The following is a 21,570-nucleotide window of genomic DNA, read 5'->3' on the forward strand; positions in this document are numbered from 1 at the left end:
CTGAAGATCTAAAGGTCCCTGCTTCGATCCCGGGTTTCGGCATCGTACCTCATTTTTATTTTGGTCTTAGGTTCAATCGAATAATAAATATTTACGAAATTTCTATGACAACTTGGTTTTCTTCATGCCATCTCTCCATGTCAATAAAATGGTAAATCAGCAACGCATAGCCGAAATAGCTCAGTTGGGAGAGCGTTAGACTGAAGATCTAAAGGTCCCTGGTTCGATCCCGGGTTTCGGCATCGTACCTCATTTTTATTTTGGTCTTAGGTTCAATCGAATAATAAATATTTACGAAATTTCTATGACAACTTGGTTTTCTTCATGTCATCTCTCCATGCCAATAAAATGGTAAATCAGCAACGCATAGCCGAAATAGCTCAGTTGGGAGAGCGTTAGACTGAAGATCTAAACGTCCCTGCTTCGATCCCGGGTTTCGGCATCGTACCTCATTTTTATTTTGTTCTTAGGTTCCATCGAATAATAAATATTTACGAAATTTCTATGACAACTTGGTTTTCTTCATGCCATCTCTCCATGTCGATAAAATGTTAAATCAGCAACGCACAGCCGAAATAGCTCAGTTGGGAGAGCGTTAGACTGAAGATCTAAAGGTCCCTGCTTCGATCCCGGGTTTCGGCATCGTACCTCATTTTTATTTTGGTCTTAGGTTCAATCGAATAATAAATATTTACGAAATTTCTATGACAACTTGGTTTTCTTCATGCCATCTCTCCATGTCAATAAAATGGTAAATCAGCAACGCATAGCCGAAATAGCTCAGTTGGGAGAGCGTTAGACTGAAGATCTAAAGGTCCCTGGTTCGATCCCGGGTTTCGGCATCGTACCTCATTTTTATTTTGGTCTTAGGTTCAATCGAATAATAAATATTTACGAAATTTCTATGACAACTTGGTTTTCTTCATGTCATCTCTCCATGCCAATAAAATGGTAAATCAGCAACGCATAGCCGAAATAGCTCAGTTGGGAGAGCGTTAGACTGAAGATCTAAACGTCCCTGCTTCGATCCCGGGTTTCGGCATCGTACCTCATTTTTATTTTGGTCTTAGGTTCAATCGAATAATAAATATTTACGAAATTTCTATGACAACTTGGTTTTCTTCATGCCATCTCTCCATGACAATAAAATGGTGAATCAGCAACGCATAGCCGAAATAGCTCAGTTGGGAGAGCGTTAGACTGAAGATCTAAAGGTCCCTGGTTCGATCCCGGGTTTCGGCATCGTACCTCATTTTTTTTTGTTCTTAGGTTCAATCGAATAATAAATATTTACGAAATTTCTATGACAACTTGGTTTTCTTCATGCCATCTCTCCATGACAATAAAATGGTAAATCAGCAACGCATAGCCGAAATAGCTCAGTTGGGAGAGCGTTAGACTGAAGATCTAAAGGTCCCTGGTTCGATCCCGGGTTTCGGCATCGTACCTCATTTTTATTTTGGTCTTAGGTTCTATCGAATAATAAATATTTACGAAATTTCCATGATAACTTGGTTTTTTCATGTCATCTCTCCATGCCAATAAAATGGTAAATCAGCAACGCATAGCCGAAATAGCTCAGTTGGGAGAGCGTTAGACTGAAGATCTAAAGGTCCCTGGTTCGATCCCGGGTTTCGGCATCGTACCTCATTTTTATTTTGGTCTTAGGTTCAATCGAATAATAAATATTTACGAAATTTCTATGACAACTTGGTTTTCTTCATGTCATCTCTCCATGCCAATAAAATGGTAAATCAGCAACGCATAGCCGAAATAGCTCAGTTGGGAGAGCGTTAGACTGAAGATCTAAAGGTCCCTGGTTCGATCCCGGGTTTCGGCATCGTACCTCATTTTTATTTTGGTCTTAGGTTCAATCGAATAATAAATATTTACGAAATTTCCATGACAACTTGGTTTTCTTCATGTCATCTCTCCATGCCAATAAAATGGTAAATCAGCAACGCATAGCCGAAATAGCTCAGTTGGGAGAGCGTTAGACTGAAGATCTAAAGGTCCCTGGTTCGATCCCGGTTTCGGCATCGTACCTCATTTTCATTTTGGTCTTAGGTTCAATCGAATAATAAATATTTACGAAATTTCCATGACAACTTGGTTTTCTTCATGTCATCTCTCCATGCCAATAAAATGGTAAATCAGCAACGCATAGCCGAAATAGCTCAGTTGGGAGAGCGTTAGACTGAAGATCTAAAGGTCCCTGGTTCGATCCCGGTTTCGGCATCGTACCTCATTTTTATTTTGGTCTTAGGTTCAATCGAATAATAATATTTACGAAATTTCTATGACAACTTGGTTTTCTTCATGTCATCTCTCCATGCCAATAAAATGGTAAATCAGCAACGCATAGCCGAAATAGCTCAGTTGGGAGAGCGTTAGACTGAAGATCTAAAGGTCCCTGGTTCGATCCCGGGTTTCGGCATCGTACCTCATTTTTATTTTGGTCTTAGGTTCAATCGAATAATAAATACTTACGAAATTTCTATGACAACTTGGTTTTCTTCATGTCATCTCCATGTCAATAAAATGGTAAATCAGCAAAGTACAGCCGACATAGCTCAGTTGGGAGAGCGTTAGACTGAAGATCTAAAGGTCACTGGTTCGATCCCGGGTTTCGGCATCGTACCTCATTTTTATTTTGGTCTTAGGTTCAATCGAATAATAAATATTTACGAAATTTCCATGACAACTTGGTTTTCTTCATGTCATCTCTCCATGCCAATAAAATGGTAAATCAGCAACGCATAGCCGAAATAGCTCAGTTGGGAGAGCGTTAGACTGAAGATCTAAAGGTCACTGGTTCGATCCCGGGTTTCGGCATCGTACCTCATTTTTATTTTGGTCTTAGGTTCAATCGAATAATAAATATTTACGAAATTTCCATGACAACTTGGTTTTCTTCATGTCATCTCTCCATGCCAATAAAATGGTAAATCAGCAACGCATAGCCGAAATAGCTCAGTTGGGAGAGCGTTAGACTGAAGATCTAAAGGTCCCTGGTTCGATCCCGGGTTTCGGCATCGTACCTCATTTTTATTTTGGTCTTAGGTTCAATCGAATAATAAATTTTACGAAATTTCTATGACAACTTGGTTTTCTTCATGTCATCTCTCCATGTCAATAAAATGGTAAATCAGCAACGCATAGCCGAAATAGCTCTGTTGGGAGAGCGTTAGACTGAAGATCTAAAGGTCCCTGCTTCGATCCCGGGTTTCGGCATCGTACCTCATTTTTATTTTGGTTTTAGTTTCAATCGAATAATAAATATTTACGAAATTTCTATGACAACTTGGTTTTCTTCATGTCATCTCTCCACGTCAATAAAATGGTAAATCAGCAACGCATAGCCGAAATAGCTCAGTTGGGAGAGCGTTAGACTGAAGATCTAAAGGTCCCTGGTTCGATCCCGGGTTTCGGCATCGTACCTCATTTTTATTTTGTTCTTAGGTTCAATCGAATAATAAATATTTACGAAATTTCTATGACAACTTGGTTTTCTTCATGCCATCTCTCCATGCCAATAAAATGGTAAATCAGCAACGCATAGCCGAAATAGCTCAGTTGGGAGAGCGTTAGACTGAAGATCTAAACGTCCCTGCTTCGATCCCGGTTTCGGCATCGTACCTCATTTTTATTTTGTTCTTAGGTTCCATCGAATAATAAATATTTACGAAATTTCTATGACAACTTGGTTTTCTTCATGCCATCTCTCCATGTCGATAAAATGTTAAATCAGCAACGCACAGCCGAAATAGCTCAGTTGGGAGAGCGTTAGACTGAAGATCTAAAGGTCCCTGCTTCGATCCCGGGTTTCGGCATCGTACCTCATTTTTATTTTGGTCTTAGGTTCAATCGAATAATAAATATTTACGAAATTTCTATGACAACTTGGTTTTCTTCATGCCATCTCTCCATGTCAATAAAATGGTAAATCAGCAACGCATAGCCGAAATAGCTCAGTTGGGAGAGCGTTAGACTGAAGATCTAAAGGTCCCTGGTTCGATCCCGGGTTTCGGCATCGTACCTCATTTTTATTTTGGTCTTAGGTTCAATCGAATAATAAATATTTACGAAATTTCTATGACAACTTGGTTTTCTTCATGTCATCTCTCCATGCCAATAAAATGGTAAATTAGCAACGCATAGCCGAAATAGCTCAGTTGGAGAGCGTTAGACTGAAGATCTAAACGTCCCTGCTTCGATCCCGGGTTTCGGCATCGTACCTCATTTTTATTTTGGTCTTAGGTTCAATCGAATAATAAATATTTATTTACGAAATTTCTATGACAACTTGGTTTTCTTCATGCCATCTCTCCATGTCGATAAAATGTTAAATCAGCAACGCACAGCCGAAATAGCTCAGTTGGGAGAGCGTTACACTGAAGATCTAAAGGTCACTGGTTCGATCCCGGGTTTCGGCATCGTACCTCATTTTTATTTTGGTCTTAGGTTCAATCGAATAATAAATATTTACGAAATTTCTATGACAACTTGGTTTTCTTCATGTCATCTCTCCATGCCAATAAAATGGTAAATCAGCAACGCATAGCCGAAATAGCTCAGTTGGGAGAGCGTTAGACTGAAGATCTAAAGGTCCCTGGTTCGATCCCGGGTTTCGGCATCGTACCTCATTTTTATTTTGGTCTTAGGTTCAATCGAATAATAAATATTTACGAAATTTCCATGACAACTTGGTTTTCTTCATGTCATCTCTCCATGCCAATAAAATGGTAAATCAGCAACGCATAGCCGAAATAGCTCAGTTGGGAGAGCGTTAGACTGAAGATCTAAAGGTCCCTGGTTCGATCCCGGGTTTCGGCATCGTACCTCATTTTTATTTTGGTCTTAGGTTCAATCGAATAATAAATATTTACGAAATTTCCATGACAAATTGGTTTTCTTCATGTCATCTCTCCATGCCAATAAAATGGTAAATCAGCAACGCATAGCCGAAATAGCTCAGTTGGGAGAGCGTTAGACTGAAGATCTAAAGGTCCCTGGTTCGATCCCGGGTTTCGGCATCGTACCTCATTTTTATTTTGGTCTTAGGTTCAATCGAATAATAAATATTTACGAAATTTCTATGACAACTTGGTTTTCTTCATGTCATCTCTCCATGCCAATAAAATGGTAAATCAGCAACGCATAGCCGAAATAGCTCAGTTGGGAGAGCGTTAGACTGAAGATCTAAAGGTCCCTGGTTCGATCCCGGGTTTCGGCATCGTACCTCATTTTTATTTTGGTCTTAGGTTCAATCGAATAATAAATACTTACGAAATTTCTATGACAACTTGGTTTTCTTCATGTCATCTCTCCATGTCAATAAAATGGTAAATCAGCAAAGTACAGCCGACATAGCTCAGTTGGGAGAGCGTTAGACTGAAGATCTAAAGGTCACTGGTTCGATCCCGGGTTTCGGCATCGTACCTCATTTTTATTTTGGTCTTAGGTTCAATCGAATAATAAATATTTACGAAATTTCCATGACAACTTGGTTTTCTTCATGTCATCTCTCCATGCCAATAAAATGGTAAATCAGCAACGCATAGCCGAAATAGCTCAGTTGGGAGAGCGTTAGACTGAAGATCTAAAGGTCCCTGGTTCGATCCCGGGTTTCGGCATCGTACCTCATTTTTATTTTGGTCTTAGGTTCAATCGAATAATAAATATTTACGAAATTTCCATGACAACTTGGTTTTCTTCATGTCATCTCTCCAAGCCAATAAAATGGTAAATCAGCAACGCATAGCCGAAATAGCTCAGTTGGGAGAGCGTTAGACTGAAGATCTAAAGGTCCCTGGTTCGATCCCGGGTTTCGGCATCGTACCTCATTTTTATTTTGGTCTTAGGTTCAATCGAATAATAAATACTTACGAAATTTCTATGACAACTTGGTTTTCTTCATGTCATCTCTCCATGTCAATAAAATGGTAAATCAGCAATGTACAGCCGACATAGCTCAGTTGGGAGAGCGTTAGACTGAAGATCTAAAGGTCCCTGGTTCGATCCCGAGTTTCGGCATCGTACCTCATTTTTATTTTGGTCTTAGGTTCAATCGAATAATAATATTTACGAAATTTCTATGACAACTTGGTTTTCTTCATGCCATCTCTCCATGTCAATAAAATGGTAAATCAGCAACGCACAGCCGAAATAGCTCAGTTGGGAGAGCGTTAGACTGAAGATCTAAAGGTCCCTGGTTCGATCCCGGGTTTCGGCATCGTACCTCATTTTTATTTTGGTCTTAGGTTCAATCGAATAATAAATATTTACGAAATTTCTATGACAACTTGGTTTTCTTCATGTCATCTCTCCATGCCAATAAAATGGTAAATCAGCAACGCATAGCCGAAATAGCTCAGTTGGGAGAGCGTTAGACTGAAGATCTAAAGGTCCCTGGTTCGATCCCGGGTTTCGGCATCGTACCTCATTTTTATTTTGGTCTTAGGTTCAATCGAATAATAAATACTTACGAAATTTCTATGACAACTTGGTTTTCTTCATGTCATCTCTCCATGACAATAAAATGGTAAATCAGCAACGTACAGCCGACATAGCTCAGTTGGGAGAGCGTTAGACTGAAGATCTAAAGGTCCCTGGTTCGATCCCGGGTTTCGGCATCGTACCTCATTTTTATTTTGGTCTTAGGTTCAATCGAATAATAAATATTTACGAAATTTCCATGACAACTTGGTTTTCTTCATGTCATCTCTCCATGCCAATAAAATGGTAAATCAGCAACGCATAGCCGAAATAGCTCAGTTGGGAGAGCGTTAGACTGAAGATCTAAAGGTCCCTGGTTCGATCCCGGGTTTCGGCATCGTACCTCATTTTTATTTTGGTCTTAGGTTCAATCGAATAATAAATAGTTACGAAATTTCTATGACAACTTGGTTTTCTTCATGTCATCTCTCCATGCCAATAAAATGGTAAATCAGCAACGCATAGCCGAAATAGCTCAGTTGGGAGAGCGTTAGACTGAAGATCTAAAGGTCCCTGCTTCGATCCCGGGTTTCGGCATCGTACCTCATTTTTATTTTGGTCTTAGGTTCAATCGAATAATAAATACTTACGAAATTTCTATGACAACTTGGTTTTCTTCATGTCATCTCTCCATGTCAATAAAATGGTAAATCAGCAATGTACAGCCGACATAGCTCATTTGGGAGAGCGTTAGACTGAAGATCTAAAGGTCCCTGGTTCGATCCCGGGTTTCGGCATCGTACCTCATTTTTATTTTGGTCTTAGGTTCAATCGAATAATAAATATTTACGAAACTTCTATGACAACTTGGTTTTCTTCATGCCATCTCTCCATGTCAATAAAATGGTAAATCAGCAACGCCCAGCCGAAATAGCTCAGTTGGGAGAGCGTTAGACTGAAGATCTAAAGGTCCCTGGTTCGATCCCGGGTTTCGGCATCGTACCTCATTTTTATTTTGGTCTTAGGTTCAATCGAATAATAAATATTTACGAAATTTCTATGACAACTTGGTTTTCTTCATGTCATCTCTCCATGTCAATAAAATGGTAAATCAGCAATGTACAGCCGAAATAGCTCAGTTGGGAGAGCGTTAGACTGAAGATCTAAAGGTCCCTGGTTCGATCCCGGGTTTCGGCATCGTACCTCATTTTTATTTTGGTCTTAGGTTCAATCGAATAATAAATATTTACGAAATTTCTATGACAACTTGGTTTTCTTCATGCCATCTCTCCATGTCAATAAAATGGTAAATCAGCAACGCACAGCCGAAATAGCTCAGTTGGGAGAGCGTTAGACTGAAGATCTAAAGGTCCCTGGTTCGATCCCGGGTTTCGGCATCGTACCTCATTTTTATTTTGGTCTTAGGTTCAATCGAATAATAAATATTTACGAAATTTCTATGACAACTTGGTTTTCTTCATGCCATCTCTCCATGTCAATAAAATGGTAAATCAGCAACGCATAGCCGAAATAGCTCAGTTGGCAGAGCGTTAGACTGAAGATCTAAAGGTCCCTGCTTCGATCCCGGTTTCGGCATCGTACCTCATTTTTATTTTGGTCTTAGGTTCAATCGAATAATAATATTTACGAAATTTCCATGACAACTTGGTTTTCTTCATGTCATCTCTCCATGCCAATAAAATGGTAAATCAGCAACGCATAGCCGAAATAGCTCAGTTGGGAGAGCGTTAGACTGAAGATCTAAAGGTCCCTGGTTCGATCCCGGGTTTCGGCATCGTACCTCATTTTTATTTTGGTCTTAGGTTCAATCGAATAATAAATATTTACGAAATTTCTATGACAACTTGGTTTTCTTCATGTCATCTCTCCATGTCAATAAAATGGTAAATCAGCAATGTACAGCCGAAATAGCTCAGTTGGGAGAGCGTTAGACTGAAGACCTAAAGGTCCCTGGTTCGATCCCGGGTTTCGGCATCATATCTCATTTTTATTTTGTTCTTAGTTTCAATCGAATAATAAATATTTACGAAATTTCTATGACAACTTGGTTTTCTTCATGCCATCTCTCCATAAACATTGTTCAACTACGCAACATCATTGTAAATGGAAGGAAACAGATCACAGACCAGTGAAAATTATTATTTTTTCAACGTTTTATGATGCAATTTTAATTAATAACTATGTTTGGAAATTTTCAAACAAAAAATTTACATTTTTAAGAAAGATTACGTGAGATGCATTCCTCTAGTTACGGGTATTGTTTTGGAAATAGTTTTTTCCCTTGGTAATTGTAGAAGAGACTTAAAATTATTTCACGCCTACATTTTCTCTGCTACAAATGAAGAAAACTAAAAGAAAAGAAATATATTTCGCACTCATTCTACAGGTGTCTCTGTGGCGCAATCGGTTCGCGCGTTCGGCTGTTAATCGAAAAGTTGGTGGTTCCGTCCCAGCCAGGGACGGACTCTTTCATTTTTGCTGAAAATATACCAGCGTTGAAGCTTCTCTTTTCTCGCCCATTGCGGGAATATAAAAAAAAACAATTTCTACAGTTGTGGTTTATAATAAGCTTTATTTTGCTTTTTCTACCTTTACAGGTGCTTAGTAAATGTAAAATAAACGGATATTATTAAAAAAAAGCCCGAAAACTTGTACAATCTCTTCTCCACTAAACCTCATATTGTACGCATGCGCATTTTTCTCTAAACTTTTCTCAATGTTCACGTCAATGTGTTTTTTGTCAACCAACACATAGTAGCTGGCACTGACCCGCGAAGTATCAGCTTTATCGAAAATACGAAGTTAACAAGCTCGTAATATTTGAAACACAGATGTATCGTTTTGTTAACTTCGCGTACGTCCAAGACAATTGCATAACACGAAATCATCCGGTACAGTTCGACACCCTTACCTTCTTTGCCATGATTTCGACTCCCGTGTCGAATGAATAAGATATATATCCGTTTCTTTACTGCTGTTGTTTTTTTTCTTCTGCTTATTCCTTTATGAAATTAAAACTTACATGTTAAGTAATATTTAACGTTTCAAATTTTAGCCAGTGTCAGCCCTTCAATATACCGGAAGCCTTAATTTTCATTTTTTTTTTCTTTATTTTTGTCTGTAAGAAAATGTAAACTTTACGGCACCTTAAACTAGTGCCCGAGTGAACGGGAGGATTCTGCTAAATGTAAAGTATTGAATGATATATATTTTAAAACACAAAGAAATGTTTTTGAAGAAAATTGTCTCTAATAAATAAAACGAAAACCATATAAATTTTAAATACTGAAAACAAATGACATGATATTGTACGACATGTGAAACAGAATATTAAAAAAAAAAGCCATTTCTTGTACCTGTTCTGCCACAGGTATTCGCAGAGACATGAGTCAATCAGAGAATGGTGAGGGGCCCCAAAGCACTTTCCACTTGTGCGTGTGCGTCTTGTCTTGCGGATGGACAAACTCAACGCTGTGATTGACAGTTCTGTGGAAGCACTCCGTCGGTTACGACGATGAGGGTTCCGGTTGATCCGAATCAACGGAACAGCCTGCTCGTGAAATTAACGTGTAAGTGGCTGAGCACTCCACAGACACGTGTACCCTTAACGTAGTTCTCGGGGATATTCAGCGTGACACAGAGAGTGACAAGGCCGGCCCTTTGAAATACAGGTACAACAGAAACAGGAAGAAAGAGTGAGAGAAAGTTGTGATGAAAGAGTACAGCAGGGATCACCACCATCCCCTGCCGGAGCCTCGTGGAGCTTTAGGTGTTTTCGCTCAATAAACACTCACAACGCCCGGTCTGGGAATCGAAACCGCGATCCTACGACCGCGAGTCCGCTGCCCTAACCACTGGGCCATTGCGCCTCCGATTGACAGTTCTAAACATAAATTGGTAGCATATCTCAAACTATGAGCGGATATGTTAGCCACAAGTCAATGTGTTTTTAGTAATTACCGGTAGAAGGAAATCTCAAATACACTCGTTCTGTATGTGAAGATTACGACAAAAACAAGGCGTAGAGAATCACCTGTCATGTCTGGCAAAAGACATCGCCAGATAGCCACCGGTCAGCTATCAGTTTTCTTTGTGTAAACTTTCGTCTCGAAACTTTTCTTTCGTAAATTACGACAAGACTGCTTCAGTATAGAATAAATAAACAATATCAAAGAGCACTGTCGTCCAGCCGAAATAGCTCAGTTGGGAGAGCGTTAGACTGAAGATCTAAAGGTCCCTGGTTCGATCCCGGGTTTCGGCATACCCGCTCGAATTCATTTTGTCCTTATTGTCAATCGAATTATAAATATTTATTAGAAATATCTAAATTGACAGAGAATTCTTCATGCCATCTTTGCCTACACATCTTTCAACTAAGTAATGTCATTGTAAAACCGCAGGAAGATATCCTTAGACTTCCTGAGATTATTTCCTTTTTACAAAATTTTAACGGGGTAATCATAATCTATGGGTTTATTTGGAAAAGTTTGAATTAAATGAATATACGATTTTAAGAAAGATTAGATGAGGCAAACTCCTTTGCAAATAATGTTTCTTCTTGGTAATTGTAAAAGAGAATTAAATTTCTTTCACGTGTAAATTTCTCTGCTACAAACGAAGAAATCTTAAGAAAAAGTTATATCACTGATGTTGTTATATTCACTAAAAGCATAATGCGCTGCTTGACTGCAACACAGAGGCATTGCTTTTATCTGTGTTGCAATCGGTCTGCGCCTTACTCTATCAGCAGTAATTTTGTTGGTTCGGTTTTGCTGAAGGATTTTTGAAATTTCATCTGTAGGAAAGCCCCAGTTCTTTTCTCACCACTTGCGCTCGCCTCATCCTGCTATACATTCCGGTTCTTTGGTTACAAGCGCTCAGTGAAGGTTTTCGTTGCCAATATCCCTTTTTACGGTGGAGGCACATGGCCTAGTGGTTAGAGCAGCGGACTCGCGGTCGAAGGATCGCGGGTTCGAATCTCAGACCGGGCGATGTGTGTGTTTATGAGCGAAACACCTAAGCTCCACGCGGCTCCGGCAGAAGGTAATGGCGAACTCCTGCTGACTCTTTCGCCACAACTTTCTCTCCCTCTTTCCTCCTGCATCTTGCAGCTCACCTGCGACGGACCGGTGTCTCGTCCAGGTGGGGAACCTATGCGCCAAGGAAACCGGGAAACCAGCCCTTATGAGCCAGGCATGGCTCGAGAAGGAACAAACATTCCTTTTTAAGGCGGCGAGTTTTAAGGCGATAGTGTTTACGTCCCCGTCACTTACAGGTTCTGCAAAAGAGACCGATAAAAATAAGTACTAGGCTTACAAAGAATAAGTCCTGGGGTCGATTTGCCCGACTAAAAGCGATGCTCCAGCATGGCCACAGTCAAATGACTGAAACAAGTAAAGGAGTAAACACACACACACACACACACAAACGTTCGTATAGCTCTCTTTTACACGCACGCACATACACACATATCCTCACACAGAGTTAAAGCGCCGTTTTTTTGTTTGTTTGTTTTTTTGGGGGGGGGTCCACTGTTAAATTTTCAGCATCCCACTTCCATCGGTGGATATCACCCCTTCCTTCGTCAGTCGTCTCTTGTGACGGACAAAAACACGAGAGTACTATATACGAGATACACTGAACTCGAATCAAATAATTCAAGAGGAAGTAACTCCTATATTCCTTACAAGAGTTACCTCCCCTATAATATGTATTGATATAGATGCAGTGTTTAGGCTAAATTTGACCATTATTTTATGTCTCCTTCTTTCAGGAACAGTTCGATGCATAGCTGAACGGTTAATGGCATTGGAAAGCATAAGGATTAAAGTTGTGATCGGGAAAAAGTTATCACACATGGAGGAATGGAAGTTATTTGAATATATAATCATGATGATTTGCGCCGGATATCAAAATGCCAACGTCTTAACGGCTGCTCAGTTCTCTATAAACGCTGTAAAGGCTACAAGACGCGGTGCGGTTCCGGGGCCGTCTTGAGGCAAAGGAGGGTGTTGAGGGCGGCTACTTTGATTAAACAGTTCTCTCCCAACCATTTTATTTTTCATTTTTTTAATTAATTTTTTTAAATACTTCATTTTTTTATGGAAACTAACTCGTTAAGAAAATCTCTATTAAAGACAAAATTAGTATTTATACTGAGAAGTAATGTTTATCGCCGCCTAAACATGTCGTCGTCGTCATCATCATCATTTGTCTGTATTTGTTCTATTACAAATGCCAAACAACACCATGGAGGAATCGACGTAAGCTTAAATAATAAACCGTGTTAGGTGACCCGTGATAAGTGAACCGCTGTATGGCGAGGTATTATTGTATGTATGTATATACTGAAATAAGTTTCGGCCGGAGTTCTGATACATTAATTGCCCTTGGGCCAAGATAGAAGTATTTTATGTGACTCTCATGTTAGTGGATTCTCTCACTCCTTGGCAGAACCTTAATTCTTGAAGGCGGGGTGGTGAGCGGGTGGCTTACTGTGTCCATAGCTGAGTGGAATAAGGAACATAATTTAATTTGCCGAAGAAATGTCAACTTGTTGGAATTGAGACGTTCAGGATGGAGAGCCGGATATATATATAAAGGTTTTTTCCTTGTGTTATTTGTCCTGTACTCTATTTTTTTTGTTGTTTAAGAAAAATATCCAGTTCCTTGTGTTTGTGTCTATGTTTTTGTTTCTCATTGTGTTCGACGTTTTTTTGGTGTCCTGTACTCATATATGCGTGTATATATACATGTAGAGGTAGGTACGTACATATATGTGCATATGTTTTATTTATTAATATGTTATATATATATATATATATATATATATATATATATATATGAAAATAAAGTATATGTATCAAAGTATATATATAAAAGTATCAAAGTTTTAGAAGAAGAAAAAAACTTAAATCGCCCAACGTGGGGCTCGAATCCACGACCCCGAGATTAAGAGTCTCGTGCTCTACCGACTGAGCTAGCCGGGTTTATCGGTAGGAAACTGTTAATTTAACGTTCATGTTACATTAGAATCACTAGATCCGCAGTGATGGAGTGTATATTTATTTATATTTTTTCCTTTTGTTTTTTTTTGTGGGGGAGGGGGTTATACCATTATTCTTTTGGGGTTTTTTAAAAATTTCTGCAAGTAATGGCAATTTTGTCATCGACGGTTTTGTCAGGAGGATGACTGTTCCATTGCTGCAGCTTCACCCTCACCTTGCAACTGGCAACAACGTACTTTGGGTTGAAATTTTTTTTTCTTTTTGAAGGACTACACTAGTTCCCCCCTGTGGAGCACAAGGCTCTTTTCCATCTCATGCATATTCTTTGCATAAAGTTTTTAAGTCATCTACAAAGAAACAGTGTGTAATTTTGGTATTTCTGTTTCCTTGTGAACCAGTGACATATCCTTCAGATTCTCTTAACATGAATGACAAAGGGTTTACGGAAAGCATAAACAACACCACAGAGAGGCTGTCTCCTTAGAATATACGTTTGCGACACTGTATTCTATGGGTGACAATACAGTCATTCTTTGTGTTTAATTTCAAGATGGTGGCCCTCGATGAAGTCAGGTCAGCTATGGCTTTGACTATTCCCTCTGGAACTTTAGCAAGTTTAGGAGCTTCTGGCATCCATGAGTGGGGAACAGAGTCAAAGGCTTTCTTGTAATCTGGCCACTTTGAAACTAGGTTCCTCCTATGCTCTTGCACCTCTGACATCACAGTTTTGTTGTTTAACAATTGCTCGACACATCCCCGGACTCCCTTCCTCCCAAATGCTTATTCTCCTGTGATAATATTGGTTTCACAATGGTTCCACAGGAAGAGGTTTAAACATGCTGTATATATCTTATACATTAAGTCCAGGCATGCAATTTACCATGTGGGTGGTTCTGCATTTGGGGATCAGTTTTGTCTCTAGCAGAGCTAATCAGTGTGGTATGCTGCTGTTCCCAATGAAAGCTTGCTGGTAAAGATTGATAAGATATGCTCGGTAGAATGTTAGCTTCTAGTACGAGGAAAGAGTGGGAGAAAGTTGTGGCGAAAGAGTCAGCAGAAGTTCGCCATTACCTTCTGCCGAAGCCGCGTGGAGCTTAGGTGTTTCACTCATAAACACACACATCGCCCGGTCTGAGATTCGAACCCGCGATCCCACGACCGCGAGTCCGCTGTTCTAGCCACTAGGTCATGTGCCTCCACATCAGCCATCATAGGGTGACTGAAATAACATGAGAGTCGCTCTTTTTCATCAGTTTGAAATGCCCTCTGCCCAGTATCTGTGACCGAAGAAGAGATAACTATTCCGAAAGACTGCATCTCACAGTCTGGAAACGGGGCGCTGCGAACTAATCTAGGTGTATCTACACCATTGTCAACAGCAAGAAATTTTCTCCGCGATAAAACAAAATGAATGGCTTCTTTATTAGTCCAGTCGTGCCGCAAGAAGATTTGAACTGGTTATAACATTGCATTAAGACTGTTAAATTTGTAACACTTCAGTTTTGAAAGAGTTTTCAGAGAATCAGGCATTTCCAAGTTGACAACTTTTTCTTTGAACGTTGACAGTATCCAGGAGAACAACTTTTTGTACTTCTGATGCTTTTAAGTTTCCAGATATTTGTCCATGGTGATTAAGAGCGCCTTCAGGTATTGTCCCCAAAGCTCCTATGTTCACAGATCAGATATAGTTGACATTCTTAGATGCCATGTTTTGAAACCTCAAGGTCCTTTGGTATAAATAACATTTGAATTGTTTCTACAGAAGTGTTGCACTCTGCTTTCATTGACATATCTCTGCGGTGACATGTTTTGTCAACGTGATTTTTTTATCACAATTTCTAATCTATTGGGGAAAATTTTCGGTGAAAATTTTCGAAAAAGTTTTGGGGAAAATTTTCGAGAAATTTTTGGGTAAAATTTTCGAGAAATTTTGGGGTAAAATTTTCGGTGAAAACTTTGGAAAAATTTTTGGGGAAAGTTTTTGGTGAAAATTTTCGAAAACCCATATAACGAATATGCTCCATATGCTGAAGTCAATAAACGTCGATCACGTCATAGTTATTAAGTGTAAAGCAGAAATTGGGGTATCGGGGATGGTGAGGCATCTTGACTGTAGTAGAACACCAGAATTCACGCTATATATACACAGAAAGCAGCAGCAGCAGCCACCTAAAACTCAGTTTTTAACTTTGACATCTATTTTTGGGAAAAATTTTCGGTGAAAATTTTGGAAAAAGTTTTTGGAGAGAATTTTAGAAAATTTTTTGGTAAAATTTTCAGTGAAACCCTTCGAAATTTTCGACACATTTTTGGGGAAAATTTTCGTAAAATTTTCCGTGAAAATTTTCGACAGATTTTTGGGGATAATTTTCGGTGAAAATTTTCGAAAGATTTTTGGGTAAAATTTTCGGTGAAAATTTTCGAAAAACTTGGGGAAAATTTTCGGTAAAAATTTTCGAAAAGTTTTTGGTGAAAATATTTATTGAAAATTTTCGAAAAATTTTTGGGTAAAATTTTCGGTGAAAATTTCGAAAGATTTTTGGGTAAAATTTTCGGTAAATTTTCGAAAAATTTCTTGTGAAAATTTTCGGTAAATTTTCGAAAAATATTTGGGGAGAATTTTCGGCAAAAATTTGTTTTTAAATATTGAACCAGAATTCACTCTATACACAGAGAGCAGTAGCAACAGCCACCGAAAAATCTATTTTTAGCCATAACATCTATTTTTATCTCTGGAAAAATTTTCGACAAATTTTTGGGTAAAATTTTCGGTGAAAATTTTCAAAAAAATTTGTGGTGAAAATTTTCGGTGAAAATTTTCGAAAGATTTTTGGGTAAAATTTTCGGGGAAAACTTTCGAAAGATTTTTGGGTAAAATATTCGGTGAAAAGTTTCGGTAAATTTTCGAAAAATTTTTGGAGGAAATTTTCGGTAAATTTCCGAAAACTTTTTGGGGAGAATTTTCGGCAAAAATTTTTTTTTTAATTTTTGGGAAAATTTTCGGTTAAAATTTTCGGTGAAAATTTTCGAAAACCCATATAACGAATATGCTCCATATGCTGAAGTCTATAAAAGTCGATATCGTCATAGTTGTAAAGTTGTAAAGCAGAATCTGGTGTACCGGGGATGGTGAGGCATCTTGACTGTAATATTGTATGAGAATTCACTCTATACACAGAAAGCAGCAGCAACAGCCACCTAAAAATCTATTTTTAGCCATAACATCTATTTTTTGGTACAATTTTCAGTGGAACTCTTCGAAAAGTTTTTGGGGAAAATACTTGGTGAAAATTTCCGAAAACTGTTTGGGTAAAATTTTCGTAAAATTTTTGGTTAAAATTTTCGGTGAAAATTTTCGAAAAATCTTTAGGGAAAATTTTCAGTGGAACTCTTCGAAAAGTTTTTGGGGAAAATTTTCGTAAAATTTTTAGGTAAAATTTCTGTGAAAATTTTCGAAACATCTTTGGGGAAAATATTCGGCAAAAATTATTGGGGAAAGTTTTCCATGAAAATTTCCGAAAAGTTTTTGGTGAAAATACTTGGTGAAAATTTTCGAAAAATTTTTGGGTTAAATTTTCGGTGAAAACTTTCGAAAGATTTTTGGGTAAAATTTTCGAAAAATTTTTGGGGAAAATTTTCGTAAAATTTTTGGTTAAAATTTTCGGTGAAAATTTTCGAAAAATCTTTAGGGAAAATTTTCGAAAAATTTTTTGGTACAATTTTCAGTGGAACTCTTCGAAAAGTTTTTGGGGAAAATTTTCGTAAAATTTTTAGGTAAAATTTCTGTGAAAATTTTCGAAAAATCTTTCGGCAAAAATTTTTGGGGAAAGTTTTCCATGATATATATATCTACCAACCGCATGGTTCCGGGTTCAGTCCCACTGCGTGGCACCTTGCGTAAGTGTCTTCTACTATAGCCTCGGGCCGACCAAAGCCTTGTGAGTAGATTTGATAGACGGAAACTGAAAGAAGCCCGTCGTATATATGTATATGTATATATATATGTGTGTGTATGCGTGTGTGTATTTGTGTGTTTGTGTTTGGACCCTAGCATTGCTTGACAACCGATGCTGGTGTGTTTATGTCCCCGTCACCTAGCGGTTCGGCAAAAGAGACCGATAGAATAAGTACTGGGCTTACAAAAGAATAAGTCCCAGGGTCGAGTTGCTCGATTAAAGGCGGTGCTCCAGCATGGCCGCAGTCAAAATGACTGAAAGAAGTAAAAGAGTAAAAGAGTAATATATTATATACATATATTTTGGCACCGCTGGCCTTCCATACTTTTTGAAGTTGGCACCGCTGGCCTTCCATACTTTTTGAAGTTGGCACCATTGGCCTTCCCTACTTTTTGATTTTGGCACCGTTGGCCTTCCATACTTTTTGATTTTGGCTAAGCTGGCCCTCCAAACTTTTTGATTTTTAGCACCGCTGGCCTTCCATACTTTATGATTTGGGCACAGCCGGCCTTCCATACTTTTTGATTTTGGCACAGCTGGCCTTCCATACTTTTTGATTTTGGCACAGCTGGCCATCCATACTTTCTGATTTAGACACCGCTGGCTTTGTGATTTTTCGAATATTTTTAACTAAAATTTTTCCAAAATTTTAACCGAAAATTCTACCCAAAAATTATATATGCACGTATATATATATGCACGTATATATATATATATACATGTAGGTATGTACATATATGGATGTATACATGCATATATTTATATATTATTTATATATATATATTTATATATGATCGAACGCCACGATTATATTTTCCAAGTAAGTTTTATATATTACTTGGAAAATATAATCGTGGCGTTCGATCATATAATAATATAAATAATATATAAATATATGCATGTATACATCCATATATGTACATACCTACATGTATATATATATATACGTGCATATATATATACGTGCATATATAATTTTTGGGTAGAATTTTCGGTTAAAATTTTGGAAAAATTTTAGTTAAAAATATTCGAAAAATCACAAAGCCAGCGGTGCCAAAATCAGAAAGTATGGATGGCCAGCTGTGCCAAAATCAAAAAGTATGGAGGGCCAGCGGAGCCAAAATCAAAAAGTACGGAAGGCCAGCGGTGCCAAAATCGAAAAGTATGGAAGGCCAGCGGTGCCAACTTCAAAAAGTATGGAAGGCCAGCGGTGCCAACTTCAAAAAGTATGGAAGGCCAGCGGTGCCAAAATCACAAAGTATGGAAAGCCATAATTTGTGATTTTTGAACCGCTAAAATTTTTAGGTAGAATTTTCTGTGAAAATTTTGGAAAATTTTTTGGGGAAAATTTACGGTGAAAATTTTGGAGAAATTTTTGTGGAAAATTTTCGATGAAAATTATGGAAAAATTTTGGGGAAAAATTTTCGGGGAAAATTATCAGCGAAAATTTTCTAAAAATTTTTGTTTAAAGTTTTCGAAAAACTTTTGTGGAAAATTTTCGGTGAAATTTTTGGGAAAAGTTTTGGGGAAAATTTTCGGTGAAAATTTTCGAAAAATTTTTGGGTAAGATATTCGACAGACTTGTGGAAAATTTTCGGTGAAATTTTCGGGCAAAATTTTCTATGAAAATTTTCGAAAAGTTTATGATGAAAATATTTGGTGAAAATTTTCGAAAAATTTTTGAGTAAGGCCAGCGGTGTCAAAATCAGAAAGTCGAGTTGCTCGATTAAAGGCGGTGCTCCAGCATGGCCGCAGTCAAATGACTGAAACAAGTAAAAGAGTAATATATATATATATATATATATATATATATATATATACATATTATATATATATATATATATAAAACTTACTTGGAAAATATAATCGTGGCGTTCGATCATATAATAATATAAATAATATATAAATATATGCATGTATACATCCATATATGTACATACCTACATGTATATATATATATATACGTGCATATATATATACGTGCATATATAATTTTTGGGTAGAATTTTCGCTTAAAATTTTGGAAAAATTTTAGGTAAAAATATTCGAAAAATCACAAAGCCAGCGGTGCCAAAATCAGAAAGTATGGAAGGTCAGCTGTGCCAAAATCAAAAAGTATGGAAGGCCAGCTGTGCCAAAATCAAAAAGTATGGAAGGCCGGCAGTGCCAAAATCATAAAGTATGGAAGGCCAGCGGTGCTAATATCAAAAAGTATGGAGGGCCAGCGGAGCCAAAATCAAAAAGTATGGAAGGCCAGCGGCGCCAACTTCAAAAAGTATGGAATGCCAGCGGTGCCAACTTCAAAAAGTATGGAAGGCCAGCGGTGCAAAAATCATAAAGTATGTAAAGCCATAATTTGTAATTTTTGAACCGCTAAAATTTTTAGGTAAAATTTTCGGTGAAAATTTTGGATAATTTTTTGGGAAAAATTTACGGTGAAAATTTTGGAAAAGTTTTTGTGGAAAATTTTCGATGAAAATTTTGGAAAAATTTTTGGGAGAATTTTCGGGGAAAATTTTCGTAAAATTTTTGGGTAAAATTACGGTGAAAATTTTCGAAAGATCTTTGGGGAAAATTTTCGGCAAAAGTTTATGGGTAAAATTTTCGGTAAATTTTCGAAAAATCTTTAGGGAAAATTTTCGAAAAATTTTTTGGTACAATTTTCAGTGAAACTCTTCGAAAAGTTTTTGGGGAAAATTTTCGTAAAATTTTTAGGTAAAATTTCTGTGAAAATTTTCGAAAAATCTTTGGGGAAAATTTTCGGCAAAAATTTTTGGGGAAAGTTTTCCATGATATATATATCTACCAACCGCATGGTTCCGGGTTCAGTCCCACTGCGTGGCACCTTGGGCAAGTGTCTTCTACTATAGCCTAGGGCCGACCAAAGCCTTGTGAGTAGATTTGATAGACGGAAACTGAAAGAAGCCCGTCGTATATATGTATATATATATATATGTGTGTGTGTATGCGTGTGTGTATTGGGGTGTCTGTGTTTGTCCCCTAGCATTGCTTGACAAACAATGCTGGTGTGTTTATGTCCCCGTCACCTAGCGGTTCGGCAAAAGAGACCGATAGAATAAGTACTGGGCTTACAAAAGAATAAGTCCCGGGGTCGAGTTGCTCAATTAAAGGCGGTGCTCCAGCATGGCCGCAGTCAAATGACTGAAACAAGTAAAAGATTAAAAGAGTAATATATATATATATATATATATATAAAACTTACTTGGAAAATATAATCGTGGCGTTCGATCATATGATAATATAAATAATATATAAATATATGCATGTATACATCCATATATGTACATACCGACATGTATATATATATATACGTGCATATATAATTTTTGGGTAGAATTTTCGGTTAAAATTTTGGAAAAATTTTAGGTAAAAATATTCGAAAAATCACAAAGCCCGCGGTGCCAAAATCAGAAAGTATGGAAGGCCAGCTGTGCCAAAATCATAAAGTATGGAAGGCCAGCGGTGCTAAAATCAAAAAGTATGGAGGGCCAGCGGAGCCAAAATCATAAAGTATGGAAGGCCAGCGGTGCTAAAATCAAAAAGTATGGAGGGTCAGCGGAGCCAAAATCAAAAAGTATGGAAGGCCAGCGGGGCCAAAATCAAAAAGTATGGAAGGCCAGCGGTGCCAACTTCAAAAAGTATGGTAGGCCAGCGGTGCCAACTTCAAAAAGTATGGAAGGCCAGCGGAGCCAAAATCATAAAGTATGGAAGGCCAGCGGTGCCAAAATCACAAAGTATGGAAAGCCATAATTTGTGATTTTTGTCATAAACATACCAGCATCGGTTGTCATAAATCAGAAAGTATGGAAGGCCAGCGGTGCCAAACTCAAAAAGTATGGAAGGCCAGCGGTGCCAACTTCGAAAAGTTTGGAAGGCCAGCGGTGCTAAAATCACAAAGTATGGAAAGCCATAATTTGTAATTTTTGAACCACTAAAATTTTTAGGTAAAATTTTCGGTGAAAATTTTGGAAAATTTTTTGGGAAAAATTTACGGTGAAAATTTTGGAAAAATTTTTGTAGAAAATTTTGGATGAAAATTTTGGAAAAAATTTTGGGAAAATTTTCGAAAAATCGTTGGGGAAAATTTTCGGTAAAAATTTTTGGGTAAAATTTTCGGTAAATTTTC

At 37.8% G+C, this 21,570-nt stretch overlaps 25 non-coding genes across 25 annotated transcripts; 24 read left to right on the plus strand and 1 right to left on the minus strand.

The window, feature by feature from the left end:
- Positions 1 to 169: 169 nt before the first annotated feature.
- On the plus strand, positions 170 to 242 carry Trnaf-gaa. Its single transcript has one exon. It is a non-coding gene; the product is annotated as a tRNA-Phe (tRNA).
- A 527-nt stretch (positions 243 to 769) lies between these two features.
- On the plus strand, positions 770 to 842 carry Trnaf-gaa. The gene has a single exon. It is a non-coding gene; the product is annotated as a tRNA-Phe (tRNA).
- Positions 843 to 1,169: 327 nt separating this feature from the next.
- Trnaf-gaa lies at positions 1,170 to 1,242 on the plus strand. The gene has a single exon. It is a non-coding gene; the product is annotated as a tRNA-Phe (tRNA).
- Positions 1,243 to 1,368: 126 nt separating this feature from the next.
- Trnaf-gaa lies at positions 1,369 to 1,441 on the plus strand. Its single transcript has one exon. It is a non-coding gene; the product is annotated as a tRNA-Phe (tRNA).
- A 126-nt stretch (positions 1,442 to 1,567) lies between these two features.
- Trnaf-gaa lies at positions 1,568 to 1,640 on the plus strand. Its single transcript has one exon. It is a non-coding gene; the product is annotated as a tRNA-Phe (tRNA).
- Positions 1,641 to 1,767: 127 nt separating this feature from the next.
- Trnaf-gaa lies at positions 1,768 to 1,840 on the plus strand. Its single transcript has one exon. It is a non-coding gene; the product is annotated as a tRNA-Phe (tRNA).
- A 524-nt stretch (positions 1,841 to 2,364) lies between these two features.
- Positions 2,365 to 2,437, plus strand: Trnaf-gaa. The gene has a single exon. It is a non-coding gene; the product is annotated as a tRNA-Phe (tRNA).
- Positions 2,438 to 2,962: 525 nt separating this feature from the next.
- On the plus strand, positions 2,963 to 3,035 carry Trnaf-gaa. The gene has a single exon. It is a non-coding gene; the product is annotated as a tRNA-Phe (tRNA).
- Positions 3,036 to 3,361: 326 nt separating this feature from the next.
- Trnaf-gaa lies at positions 3,362 to 3,434 on the plus strand. Its single transcript has one exon. It is a non-coding gene; the product is annotated as a tRNA-Phe (tRNA).
- Positions 3,435 to 3,960: 526 nt separating this feature from the next.
- Trnaf-gaa lies at positions 3,961 to 4,033 on the plus strand. The gene has a single exon. It is a non-coding gene; the product is annotated as a tRNA-Phe (tRNA).
- A 530-nt stretch (positions 4,034 to 4,563) lies between these two features.
- On the plus strand, positions 4,564 to 4,636 carry Trnaf-gaa. Its single transcript has one exon. It is a non-coding gene; the product is annotated as a tRNA-Phe (tRNA).
- Positions 4,637 to 4,763: 127 nt separating this feature from the next.
- Trnaf-gaa lies at positions 4,764 to 4,836 on the plus strand. The gene has a single exon. It is a non-coding gene; the product is annotated as a tRNA-Phe (tRNA).
- Positions 4,837 to 4,963: 127 nt separating this feature from the next.
- Trnaf-gaa lies at positions 4,964 to 5,036 on the plus strand. Its single transcript has one exon. It is a non-coding gene; the product is annotated as a tRNA-Phe (tRNA).
- Positions 5,037 to 5,163: 127 nt separating this feature from the next.
- Trnaf-gaa lies at positions 5,164 to 5,236 on the plus strand. Its single transcript has one exon. It is a non-coding gene; the product is annotated as a tRNA-Phe (tRNA).
- A 327-nt stretch (positions 5,237 to 5,563) lies between these two features.
- On the plus strand, positions 5,564 to 5,636 carry Trnaf-gaa. The gene has a single exon. It is a non-coding gene; the product is annotated as a tRNA-Phe (tRNA).
- A 127-nt stretch (positions 5,637 to 5,763) lies between these two features.
- Positions 5,764 to 5,836, plus strand: Trnaf-gaa. The gene has a single exon. It is a non-coding gene; the product is annotated as a tRNA-Phe (tRNA).
- A 326-nt stretch (positions 5,837 to 6,162) lies between these two features.
- Trnaf-gaa lies at positions 6,163 to 6,235 on the plus strand. The gene has a single exon. It is a non-coding gene; the product is annotated as a tRNA-Phe (tRNA).
- A 127-nt stretch (positions 6,236 to 6,362) lies between these two features.
- On the plus strand, positions 6,363 to 6,435 carry Trnaf-gaa. Its single transcript has one exon. It is a non-coding gene; the product is annotated as a tRNA-Phe (tRNA).
- A 327-nt stretch (positions 6,436 to 6,762) lies between these two features.
- On the plus strand, positions 6,763 to 6,835 carry Trnaf-gaa. Its single transcript has one exon. It is a non-coding gene; the product is annotated as a tRNA-Phe (tRNA).
- Positions 6,836 to 7,362: 527 nt separating this feature from the next.
- On the plus strand, positions 7,363 to 7,435 carry Trnaf-gaa. The gene has a single exon. It is a non-coding gene; the product is annotated as a tRNA-Phe (tRNA).
- A 127-nt stretch (positions 7,436 to 7,562) lies between these two features.
- Positions 7,563 to 7,635, plus strand: Trnaf-gaa. The gene has a single exon. It is a non-coding gene; the product is annotated as a tRNA-Phe (tRNA).
- Positions 7,636 to 7,762: 127 nt separating this feature from the next.
- On the plus strand, positions 7,763 to 7,835 carry Trnaf-gaa. The gene has a single exon. It is a non-coding gene; the product is annotated as a tRNA-Phe (tRNA).
- A 325-nt stretch (positions 7,836 to 8,160) lies between these two features.
- Trnaf-gaa lies at positions 8,161 to 8,233 on the plus strand. The gene has a single exon. It is a non-coding gene; the product is annotated as a tRNA-Phe (tRNA).
- Positions 8,234 to 10,647: 2,414 nt separating this feature from the next.
- Trnaf-gaa lies at positions 10,648 to 10,720 on the plus strand. Its single transcript has one exon. It is a non-coding gene; the product is annotated as a tRNA-Phe (tRNA).
- Positions 10,721 to 13,375: 2,655 nt separating this feature from the next.
- On the minus strand, positions 13,376 to 13,448 carry Trnak-cuu. Its single transcript has one exon. It is a non-coding gene; the product is annotated as a tRNA-Lys (tRNA).
- Between the last annotated feature and the right edge of the window lie 8,122 nt (positions 13,449 to 21,570).

The sequence above is a fragment of the Octopus sinensis genome, linkage group LG15 (assembly GCF_006345805.1).
Source record: "Octopus sinensis linkage group LG15, ASM634580v1, whole genome shotgun sequence".
Lineage (NCBI taxonomy): Eukaryota > Metazoa > Mollusca > Cephalopoda > Octopoda > Octopodidae > Octopus > Octopus sinensis.